The sequence below is a fragment of the Bombus pascuorum genome, chromosome 7, assembly GCF_905332965.1.
Source record: "Bombus pascuorum chromosome 7, iyBomPasc1.1, whole genome shotgun sequence".
Classification (NCBI taxonomy): Eukaryota; Metazoa; Arthropoda; class Insecta; order Hymenoptera; family Apidae; genus Bombus; species Bombus pascuorum.
The window spans coordinates 5813643-5827158 of NC_083494.1; the positions used below are offsets into that span (position 1 = coordinate 5813643).

Sequence of the window (13516 nt, forward strand, 5' to 3'; positions counted from 1 at the left end):
AAAATTGTGTATTATTTTTTGTTACCGATAATCACTCTCGACGACAATAATCGTTTAAACTAACATACTGATTCTTATATTACAATTTCTGTTAAATATGATTTATTATCGTTATCATCGCTGTGTCAGATTATTTTACACGTGTATTGCGATAAACAAAACGTCATTCTTAAAGACATTGAGGATGGACTGTCATCCGTAGCCATTATATATATAATATTATATTATATTATATTAAATATTTTTGGGAATACGTATAATGACGTATCGATGCTAAAAACGTGAAAAAAGAAAAATTCATTTCTCCAGGCAATGGGATTGGAAAATATATATATATATAATTATAATTTTTTATAATATAATTTATTCTTTTATAATATATTTAATAATGGTAAATGATCTTTAATCACATTTCTTTAAAACATGCGAATTATAGTTCCTATTCGGACGTGGGATTTGTCGCTTAGATAAATCCTTAATGTAAACTATGGTTTCTGAAGAGGAAAAACAAATATACATATTTAACATATAATATTTCTACGTATGATATAATACATATATATTTCTATACATATAATATTTCTAGTCTTTATTTTCAGAATTGTTGTAATAATTTTCAAAATTGTTGTTTACGGAATTATAATCATAATTGTCGTCATTTACGGAAATTTAATTTCAAAAGCAAGACTTTATAAAATTCTGAATTCCCGTAAAGCTGGGTAAAAACATGATAAGCGTAAGTCTGGCTTCCCTGGTCAATCAGGATAAAAGGTAATTATCCTCTTCTCTCTCTCTCTCTCTTTTTTAGTGTGATTGACATACTCGGCATGTTTTATCTCTCATGTCTTTTTCTTTCTTTTTTGTTATTGTCTGCCTCTTTTTTTCACGAAGCTGGTAAACGATTACTGTTTCAAAAATTTGAACGATGCAGCAAGATTAGGTGCGATAGCTTGAGAGACAGGTTGGGGTCAAAGTGTTTATAATTTCACCAGCGAAATTAATTTTTATATCTTCTAAATAGTAAGAAAGAATTGAGCAGCTTTATTTCCACGATATGAAATCCTGATTTTTTGTATCATTTTGGTGATTTTCATGTGTCAACATAGTATGAAGGAAGTTGATCCATTCCTTTCATATATTTATTATACCAGTACACGGTTTTGGTTTCTTGCTACACAAAATGCGGAGGATACAGTCAATGTGTACCTCTCTTTCATCTTTCCATTTGCATCATCGGCCCATTGTTGGATCATCTTTCCATCAGAAAGTTTCCTTTTTATTACAAAGGTAGGATTATTGGCTTTCCAATGGCTCCAAGAATGCGAATCATGTAAGTTTTTCCTTGAAGCAGCTCGGAGGTAAATTGTATGCTGCTGTAAAAATTATGTATATATAGAAACTGACCTGAATGTTTCAGGTCGTCTATAAATTTATGCATAGCTTTACTAGCGTGTCCTTGTCGTCTGATCTTGTTATCTCTAACACCGGCATAATTTAAAAAACGGTGTATTCATCTTTTCCTTTCAGCATATGTAATTTTCTTTCATATTTACGAGTTTTATTTGAAATTTGAAATAGTTCTACAAAATTCGTTCAAAATAGTCGACATCATAAAAGATATAACTTAGAAAACACGAAGTTGGCACCCCGCTGGGGGTAGCCATCCACATGCTATATTTATTTTTATTTTATTTTTTATTACCAATGAGATATAACACTTTACCAAATGTCCTTCAGGACAAATTGTAAAAAACAAAATAAAATAAAATAAAAAAAAAAAAAATAGTCGACATCTCCGCGAAACTATGGATCCATCTACACAGATTGTTGCAGATTTTATTTCCTGGCTAGTGAATCTCTTTTAATGTACGATAAAAATATAAAACTAATTATACTAACTAACCATATTATACATATATATAACGAAAAATATCATATTTTACCGTATTTTTCGTTTCAAACGTTTTCGTACATTTTCAGCAATGTCCATGTCTGGGGATCGTGGAGGTATCTTACGTATTACGTACGTGAAGAACGATACAGACAACAATCCAGACATCGTCTCATTAGTTCAAACGAACTCTTAAAACCATTAGCGAAAGATACTGGGCGAGAATCAACACGCGTGGAAATTTTATGGTAAAGAGACTGTATGATAACGCCACCAAGAAGGCTACGTAAATCACATCCAGTGCTATGCCGATAAATGCCCAATTGCCCAGTGCCTCCGCTAGAACACTGTTTGAAAGCGAGGGGGACAAATACGAATAAATGTGTACGAATAAGTGGAACGAATGAATGGATCGAGCGAATGGTAGTAAAATAAGTATTACAAATCATATAAAAAGTTTACTAATGGTAAGACTAGCGCATGAGTTATAAGTAATATATATATATATGTACAAAGATGGTTTAATAATTAAAAAAAAAAAAAAAAAAAAAGCGAGCCACGTTCGTTTACTTAGCTATTTAATGTGATCAAGGCAACCGAAGTCTCGGATCTGGACCTTCTGACATTTGCTCGGCGACTGACTAAAACCGATGCCGAGGAATGTTTAGATTATCGGCGCTCGGTCCGCCGCGAACACCGATGACTGACACGGGTCTTTAAAACTTTGGCTGCCACGCCAAAATCACATGATTCCCTCAGAACGCCACGGGAGTATTATTATTATTCAATGCATATAATGGCAAAATAATAATAAATTGATGATGTAAGACAAATTCTTCCCCAATGGACCGTTTATCTTATTGGTGGTCACGGATGACCACCGTAGCGCCTTGGTAATAGTTAATTTTTTTTAGTTTATTTTGGTTTTTTTTTACAATTTGTCCTGAAGTACATTTGGTAAAGTGGTATATCTTATTGGTAAAAAAAAAAAAAAAAAAAAATAAAATAAAAATAAATATAGCATGTGGGTGGCTATCCCCAGCGGGGTGCCATCTTCGTGTTTGTTAGGTTATATCTTTTATGGTAATAGTTAATAGCAACATATTATAACAAAGCTTCGTTTATTTCAACAAACCATTCGCATTCGTTATTTCGTCGTAAGCAAAACGTGCAGAATATATTGTTGAAACGTGTAGAAGATATTAGTAAACAGTATTTGCTCATTCTATATATAGTAGTAAGATATGTGCACACTTCTAACTTCAATTACATGATTATAAAGCAGCATTTACGATTATTTTCTAAGCTGTGTTTATAATAATATTCGTAGATTACCTCTCAAAAATATGGAAGCAAACACTGTGCACCGTTAGATGCAAGATCTTTTTTTTTTGTTGTTTTAATAAAAATGTTTAATTGTTCAGTAGGACACTATTGTTAATATTAATTAATGTTTAATTCTTCAGTAGGGTTTTTTATTTTAGATAGTTTCTTTACTTATATCAACAGGTTGCTCTCGTGTACATTTTAAGTTTCTGATAAAGCCTTAAATCTTTTATTTTTCATTTTTGTTATTACGATTATTAAATTATACGTAGGTGTTTTTATAATTAAAGTAATATTACTTTGTTGTTATTTGCTGTAATTTCGTTGTTTATATATATATGGATAGGTATAAAACAGGGTTTTTTTCACACAACTGGTAGATGCTTCACGATATGACAGTATCTATTTTCAGAATTGTTCTCGTTTCGATCGTGCCTCGATATTAAATGTATGATCCTGACAGGGACATGTCTGCTGAGGCTTTCGATGCTCCAAGAAACAACGAATACGAAGGCTAGGTACACGTCGATTTCACAGACCAAGAAAATATACAATCATGTTACTGATGATATATGTAAAAATAAAATTTGAATAAAAATGTGTGTTCTACCATCTCACTGTCTCTTTTTTGTTTTTAACATTATTTACCGATCTAGATGGAAAAATCTAATTAAATAAGTGGTCAGTACCGAACGACAATTTTTCGTTTCCTACAAATTACATTTTTACTCTCGCAAATTACCAATTATTGTCATTGAATTTCACGAAATTAATTATAATTAATTTTGTTCCTCCTTTTATTAGTGTCCACGTTTACTACAAACTTACTTTTTAAATGTTAATTTCTACCGACTTTAGTCCGAAATATAAGAAAAAAGTTTACGGTCGGTACTGTACGACTCTCCCTCTAATAGATGGACGCACGAAGGTTGTACCAGCTGGGGAACAGAACTTAATCATTTTAGATGTTATCATTGTTAATTTAGATTAAAGGCAATATCGTATAGCGTATACGGTTTTACCCACCACACTGGGCAAAATCGAAAAAAAATAGAGATTTCGTTTTGTTATTTCAAGTATTAACATGGAATTATTTAATATTATTTTATATTTACATTATTATATTTAATTTTATTTTCGTTCTTTCTTTATTACGAAAGTATAACTAACTAACAGATACAGTTCGGCTTATGAAAATTACAAAGTTAAAAGCTTTCAAAGTTAAATATGTGTTTTGCACAGGTTTCCCACACATTTTATATACAGAGTGGGTGTCACTGCTTTTGCATTTATTTTCCTTGTCTTTCATACGATAAGCTTTACAAACTCAAATATCTGCTAAATTAATAGTTTTTCGATATACGCAGGTTAATAACTTTTCATGGAAAACGTAAAGCTGCATCGATGAACGTATTAAAAGGATATATGACTCCGTTTAAAAATACACAATTGAGCTACACGTCATTTCCACGTGCCCGCCTACAGAAAACCTAATAACATCAAAACTCCTCTCATCGAAATTCGTTTGACCTTTATCCGAGATATTTTCCGATACAGTTAATATTGGGTTGGCAACTAAGCAATTGCGGATTTCATCAATACCACCTAATGACAAAATCCGCAATCACTTAGTTGCCAACCCAATAGTATGGAAAATATTTCGACTTAAACTCTCAAGTGACTCACTCGATGTAAATTGTATAAATTAAATACAAAACTAATTAAATTTTGTATCGTACGTCATCCGCGTCGTATTTCCTCTTCGTGTAACGTTAGAACGCTGTCGTAAGAAATTGATGCATGAATTCGATGTTCATCTCATATTGTTAGTCGCATAATGATATTTCCAAGGTATAGAAAAAAAGTAAATTACAACACGAATGATATAGATATTTGCGGCTTGAATATCAGCTACATACTGTACATGTATGACGAACAAGCGTATTATTTAAAAGTGGTTTAACAGGTTCGGAGATAAACAGCGAAACGAAAGGTTAATGAAGGTTAATTAAGACACAATGTACAATAATAGCAATGGATACGTTGCATGTTAATTGAAAATGATTTGCGATGCAGAAGGTTGAGATATTATCGAGATGCTGAACATTCGATAGAAAATAATTTCCTTATATTCGAAGAAGCTGAGGCCGACGAATAAATACGCAGTTTGTATTTTATGTAAATTAATGTAAAATAATTCATCATACTGAATTACTGATAGTTCGCATAAGTCTTCGTCGTTTCGTTGAAACAGAAAACGAAATCGTCGGACGTCGTTAATTTTCAACTAACCAACAACGAGGAACAAAACGTTACAATACGATTATTTGTGAAACTACGTATGTGTTTCAAAAATGTGACTCACTGAGCGATTTAAACGTTGATCAGCACACAAACGTGTAACGTTTACGGCAAGGTGATCGTATCGAACGTTTCACTCAAAATAAGTGGGATTTAGTATGAAGCGAATAATTTAGCATTAAGCCGATAATGGTCAAACAATGAAATAACGCGTAAAAATTGTCTTGTCAGGGTAAAGAAAGAAATATATTCTATTTAGACGTTATATAGATATATTCAATATAAAATACAATTATGTACAATAGTATCGTTTGTCAAAATCGATTAGACAGCTTCAAAGAGACAATAGTTTTGACAAATTATCCTTTAGCCTGTTAGAGAAGTTGATAGGGATTTCTATTTTTTTTATTTCTATTTATTACGAATTATCTGTCATATTCGTATTTGGAAAAAATGAAAATTCAACTAACTGAAATCGATGTGTCATTGACTTTAATTTTATGATTGCAGAAGGTCCTAGTTAATAAACGAAGAATACATTTTTATTGGAAAAAATATCTAAGTGATAGTCAGATCGGAACTATCTGTATAATTTAGGACGAACTAAGATAATTGTTGGAAATAGGGAGAGCCTCACCGATTTCGACCACCTTAAAGTATGTTGTCGAATATTGTCAATTTCTTTTTTATTATTATTTAATTTGTACTTTACAATTTGTCCAGCTGGAAATTCGGTAAATTTTTCTAGCTTAATTGCTAAATAACATATGCAAGGGGGATACCATTTTTGAGTTTCACTATTTTATTTCTTTAGTGAGGTCAGTGGGGTGTTTTCTTTTTAGTCTTCTTTCTATGAAAGTTTTGCTGAACTTTTCTTATACGCACAAACGACTTCGATTTTCAAGTTATAAAGTAATTTATGTTTGTAATAATAATATACGTATTATGAGGTAGACATATAAGAAAAGAGTTTAGATAGATATAAAGGAGGAGGCAATAAGGTGATAACGCCATAAGATTGAGAGAATGTAAAAAGCGTGATAGGTAAACGAGATGTAAAACCAAAAACTCGTCCAAAGCCGAAAGGCACGGACTAAGTAAAAATAAATAAAATAGTAATACGTATTATTCGGAATAAAAGATGAAAATAATATGATTTTATATTATGTTATTGTTATATCATATTAGTCTAATATTACGTATTATTTTATTACAAAGTTATCAGTATGATGAAATAAATGATTTAAGAGGAACGCGTGTCAAGATGAAGCCTGCAATCATTTTCGCGTGCAACGATTATTTTCAACCTATCTGTCTGCTTTATTCTGCGCGACAGCTAATAATAAGAGCGTATGCAAGTATATCGGTCGCTTAATCAAAGCCAAACGGACTTCGCTGTTTTTTAAACCTGTCATTCATCGAAGGAAATGAAATTTAATATTCATTAGCTGCATTTGCAACACCGTTAGCTTGTTTTGCCAAGTTAAGGAGAACTAGTTCATAGAAGATAGCAAAGTTGAGCAAACAGTTGTAAAACTGCAAATATCGTTTTCCACTGCAGAATTATATCTATCGCGTCCAACTAACTTTGTTATATATTTTAGCGCTTTAAACAAGTCACTGATCAAATTAGGTATTGATTAACCGTTAAGACGTATCGTCGTTCTAGTTTTTAACTTTCACGACTCTATTTTTCAAAGGAAAGAAGAAAAAATGTAACTAATCAATGCACGTGTAAGACGTCTCATTTGTACGGAGAATACAAATTCACGACGATACGAAAATTCTACTTCTACGAAAGCAACAAATATTCGGCTCACGCAATAACCAGTCGTTTAAACATTGAAATAATTGTTGTATTAGGTACTCTATCGTACGTATACGCTTAAATATGTAATAACGAGTATATTCGTTAATTGTACTGATTTATATAAATTGATTGTGCCAATGATTATTAGTCAATGCGACGATAAATAAATGAAATATTCGGTTCTTCCAAATTCTAACTCCGCGATGCAATAATTTAATATTAAAACGCAAAGGAAACTTTAAACTCAGTTTTCTCGGTTGATGAACTAGAGGAGATAGAACAGTTAAGAATTAGAGCGACGACATGTTATAACTATAACAAACTGTTCCACCACGATCGAACGCTATAACTAAATAATTCGTTTGCTCGTTTGATTTATATAGTGATAAAAATCCTCTTAATCCTCTTGATAATAATCCTCTTAATAATAATCTCGCAGCCTATGATCCGAAGATTATTCATTCGAAATACTTTGCTATATAATCTTGGTCGTGAGCTAGCAAAATTTCAAACTAATTAATTTAGACCAGGGATACTATGTGTAGAAATAAATCAATTTTATATCGCTTTTATACTTGTTTTTCATCTTTTCGTTAAAGTTTTCCTACTTAAATCTCTAAATACGAGTAGATACAGTGGTTCTTACTTTCCAATGAAACATTTTTCGAACATGTTTTACGCTTTGTTTTAGTAACATCAAATTTTGACTCATTTGCTGGCTGCTGGTTCTCACGCGTTTATAGGAAACGTGAAAGCGCAAAATAGCAGACGATGCATCGTAATACGAAATATGCAAAATGTAGCGCTTTCTAAATTTAATATTTAATTAATTAGTGCATGTAAATGCTACAATGAATACAATTTTTTATATCCAATATTTTTTACAGTCTCTGTATATGTAATTTAACGTATGATAAAATGAATTGATAATATAACGAACGAGATTCCAGAACCACTTGATCCCTGCTAGCATACTCCGCCGTGTTTAGACAATGTTATTGACCCTAATTCTAAAATCTTTTTGCGACTACGGTCGATTAGAAACACCAGCACGCTTTTACAGCGAAACTTTTTGAAGCTAAAGGTTCTTGGTTTTGCACAAAGTTACTATGGTGGATGATTTAACGTATTGGTTTATACAATAACGAGACGAGTTGATACTTGGTACTGTCAAATGTATTTAAAATTATTCTAAGTACAGAATCCAGAGTTAGTCGTAATCGTCGCTCCCTCGATGCTACTCGTTGCAAGGATATTAAATAATAATTTTCTGGAGAGCATGATCGTCTACTTATACTGGTCGGGGGAATACCGGAAAGTTAGAATTTGACTTTGGTTGACGGTTACATGTAGCGGCGATATTGTTTTGTCCAGAGTTTGTTGATTATTACATTTTGTACATCGTAACGGTGTTAATACTCCGAGGCAAAACAATAACATGAGTCACGAATATTTGGAAAATTCATGCAGCGATCTTCCTCCCATTTTTTACGTTTCATCAATGAAAACAGAACAGGGAACAATTACCACATTATCAATGCCATTATGGGAGCATCGATAAACTACAAAGATCTAGATACATAATGTAGGTTCAAATAAGCTGGGACGAGTCGTATCAATAATTCATACGGCGTTAATAAGCGAACGTTACGTTATCTTAGAATTTATGGTGTCAATATAAGTTTTACATATTTCTTTTCTCTTAGCTTCGTTGCGATTCTCCAACTTGTTACGAGAAAGGATTCGAAGAAAGGATTTTTATTATCTTAAAACAACATTAGAACACTGTCGATAGGAAGAATTACGCGTACAAAGCAACGTTTTGTTCATATTTCTGGTAAATTGAAGAAATTTTCTAACGATAGAAATTATTAACACGAAAAATTATGCGATTTCTATGCATTTTCGAGAAATTTAAGAGCGCAGAAATATACAGGGTGCGCGTAATAATCAAAAATATATAATACGTCCATAATATTTGACAGATGAAACAAATTTCCATCTGGCTTCAAATTCTTCATTTATAGTTAGGTTCAAAAAAATATAAAAATACGTCAACATTCACAGTCTGTAGTAATAATTCTTTCATATTTTTGTCAAACGTAAGAAAGGTACGACTCGGTCGTAAATGGCCCAAAAGGTACAATACGCTTAATCACAAAAAGTTTAAAAGTTTCCGAACGAGTAATGCTTCGGTTTAGTTAAATATTTGAATTTGAACACGTCCGTAATTAAATATATTACATATTCTGCCTGCAAAATCGTGCTTGACTATTCTACTAACAGCAAGGATTATTATTATCTTTACAGTCATCTGAGTTTAACGATTCAGGAACAATGCCAGTTGCATTCTCGCGCTAACAATGTTGTGTCGTATTTAATAAAATATCGTCTACTAAATTAAGCTGACCAGCCGTGTACTGCGTTTTCGATAGTCATATTGCAAAATTCTTGTGTATTAATTTTGTACTATATATAGAATACTACGTATTGCTCTGCACTGTGTTTTGCTATTCAGAAGGAACGATGATCGAACCGAGACAAAGATCGATACATTATTCGTACAAAGTGTTTTAATCGAACGAAATAAACTCAATTGAACGCACCGTCGTAATTTGTCCGCAATGTGAACGTGGAAGAAGCAAATCAACGAGTCGATTGTACGAAATCAATAAAAATGGTAAAGAAATGGTACGGACTGCAAATTCATGTTGCAATGTACTGAAATTTTTGGAATTATATTTTAGCTGTATTTATTAATTATATTTACCTGTATATTTATTAACTATTTGTTAACTATATTTAGCTTATATAAATGAACGCGATCGCTAATGGTCCAAATGTTGTTGCCGATAAAACAGAGAAATTTTGAAACAGAGACAAAAATTCGAGCACAATAATTATTCACGTATTTTAATATCTTCGTTATCGATTTTAAATAACAACAATAAATACACTGTCAGCAGTCACGAAGTCTGTAAATGTCTTGCGAAGAGAATTTTTTAAATATCTTTATTTTAATGAAAGAGACGATATTTTAAAATTTTTTCATCGTTTTCATATTATTATCGAATATTCGTATTTAACCATGGAACATGAATTTTCGAAGCAAGTACCATCTTTGCGGGAATGAATTGCAGCGTTTGTGGCTGTTAACGTGAAAGTTTGCGTTGTATTTAAACGTTAATGCTTGTAATTGGTGTCGTTATTTTTTCAGACCCACGAGAATTTGAAGTTAAATTACTTCTTTTTAATTAATGTTCGAAATATACGATTATTTATAAAACATGGAATAATATATAAGATACGAATAAGGTAAAAATGTGCCATCGATTTCAGAAACCACATTGATCGGCTGATCATTGAAATTTCTCTTAGATTATTATTATTTATTTCATCTTATAACAAATAAACTTACGATAAATCATTTGTCTCTTGAAAATCGAACGTTGATCTTGCTTTAATAATATTGAGAAACCAATAAAACTTAGAGTCGATCGGTTTAATCACACGGCTGATCATTCAGAATTAAAGAACGTCGCTCGAATCTAATTCAAACTGGTACGATTTGCTGTGTGAAAAATTCTTATCAAGTACATGCATATAGATATAACTTGTGAAATCTTGGTTTTAAGTAGCCACAAAATGTGGGAAGACATTGTCCATCGAGGCTCTAGAACGAAGAAGAGTATCAAATATATATCTCATATAAATAATATAAATAATAAATATATATTTAATATCAAAGAATTGATTTAAAAGCAGAAAGTTTGTTACAACGTAGAAAAAGATGGTCGAAAATAGTATTTCTTCCCGAAGACTTACATGAACATGTCGCAATGATAATTACGTTTCAAGTTTTTCCTTCTATCTTATCGATTCAGTTTACGTAGCTTCCTATTAAGACTTTTCATTCATCGGAAACTGACCGATCTACTAGGAAACACCTGGGCATACGAAGAAATTGAATTAAAAAGAAGAAATAATGGATGCGAATGTATTCTTGTGATGAAATGTTAATTAATTCCCTGAACGAATTGGTTGAACAGCGCGATACGAAGGCGATAAATAGGAAAAATTGAATGCAAATCTTTCCCGTTTATAGATTTCTTATTTGCCACTTCGTTAGAAGCAGATGCACGTTCATTGCGACATTTTATGCAACGATTGCATGATACGGAAAATTTTCCTTGGAATTCTTACACATAGATTAGTTTTCCTAAGCTTAAAGCATAAATCGTTTAACGTTAGGTCTAGAAACCTGCAATATGTGACTAAATATATGATACGCAATCAGATTCAAACTTATGTAACGAGAATAAATAAAAATATTCGCACATGCAACGTTATTTTTCAATGAAATGTTTCTCTTCTTCGTAATTACAATTTACAAAATTGTAACTTGTTTTCCTCTGCAGAACATTTATCGTTAGAATCTAACGAGATCAATTACACGTTTCACGCAAAAGATATTTACAAAAATACGGAAGTTTCACAAATAGACGAACAACAGATAAAAAGTGACCTTTATTTACCATTGCGGATGCAAAGAGCGATAAATAAGAGAAAAATTCTCTAAAAAAACAAAAGAGTGCTTGCGAAGATTCTAGGCATTGGTCGAAATGAGGAAAGAAAATCGCATTACTGTCTGCACGAGATTCGAACGTAACGTTTTATATATAATATCAGTTATATAATATAATTATAGCAAAAATAATAAATTATAGTAATATAATATAATATCAGTTTGTGAATATCACGTAATTCACGGGGAAGAAAAAGAAAGAAGAAAAAAGTGAAGAAAGTAAGAATAAATGCATTCGTTTGAGCAAGCGCGAACGAGTAATCCTGTTTGCAGAAAGAAGAAATGAGTTTGAACCAGTTGACGCTAGAAACTATAACGGGTTGACATGACACGTATTCGACTCGCCATTGCACCTTGACCTTAATTTTCCACGTTTCGCCCAGAGCTTCCTCTCCTAGAATCTCGCTTCAAATATGAATTATTATTTCTAGTGCCCTGTTTTGAGCGCACCTTGTTCGTATTATTTGCTATGATTCATACGCTAGTTCTTACGAAATTCGCGCCCCTATTACGGCGAACGCATGGAATTATCTTTTCGTGCGGTGATGTATTATTTCTATCGCAACATTGATAAAGTAGTCTTTTTAAATTTGGATAAGACATCGTGCAACAGATGTGTACCTTGGGCCAACCGACGTTTGCTTAACATCAATAACATCTGATATCCGTGACGTGTAAGAAATATTTGTTATGAAGCAGTTGTTTGTTGAACGTACACTACATACCGTGCACGAGTGTTTTGGAAGCTTAATTCGTTTCCATAGAATCTACATATATTGCGATCCCGTTAATCGTTTACAAAAAGAGAGATTTGTAATTATTTTGCTACTGTTATAGTCACGATCAATCACAAAAGACTGCATAATGCACACCTCTTACATGTAAGATATTATGATATAAAACAACTCGAAGAATTTTTTTGACACATATATACTTTCTACACTTAACTATATATATATATAGCTAAGTGTATATATAATATATATATATATATATATATATATATATATATATATATATATATATATATATATATATATATATATAATATATTATTTTAAAACATTATATTAAAAAAAAGTTAAAAAAGAGATATATATCTATTGTAACTTTACGCGATACGAATCATCGTTAATAATTTTCTTCGCGTCAAACGTAAAACACTACACGAAAGACGAAGTAAAAAAAGGCCAATTTCAATGCCGGTTGATGGCGGTTGAAGGTTAAAGAAAGGAGAAATATTTATTTTTTCTGTTGATTTCAAAGGACAAGCTAGAAAAACCCAAATTCCCAGAGATAGCAAATATCAGGCTTGTATCGTAAACTGCGTGAAGTTCCGAGTACAATGTTATCGTTCAGGCTTCTGTAATGTTAATGAATTGTCAAGGAAACGCACGTAACTGGAGAGTTTGTGGTAAAATCATGGAACTTACAAAATACAAGCAACTCTTCATCGATTAGGTTAGCAACCGTGGCAAAAGCGCGTGGCATATACACCAACGTTCGTATAGTATCTGGAATATTTTGGTACATTTCTGGTAATATGTAGTATGAACATATTATAATATATACTACGGATTATAATACTACTTATAATATACTA

General features: G+C 31.9%; 1 protein-coding gene and 1 long non-coding RNA gene across 3 annotated transcripts in view; both read right to left on the bottom strand.

The window, feature by feature from the left end:
• LOC132909274 (UBA-like domain-containing protein 2) overlaps positions 1–13516 on the bottom strand; it is an 82375-nt gene that overhangs the window by 28202 nt on the left and 40657 nt on the right. The gene's annotated exons all lie outside the window — the stretch shown is intronic.
• On the bottom strand, positions 892–1608 carry LOC132908796 (uncharacterized). Its single transcript, XR_009658419.1, has 2 exons — positions 1554–1608; positions 892–1478 (listed from the first exon to the last, which is right to left on the bottom strand). It is a non-coding gene; the product is annotated as an uncharacterized LOC132908796 (long non-coding RNA).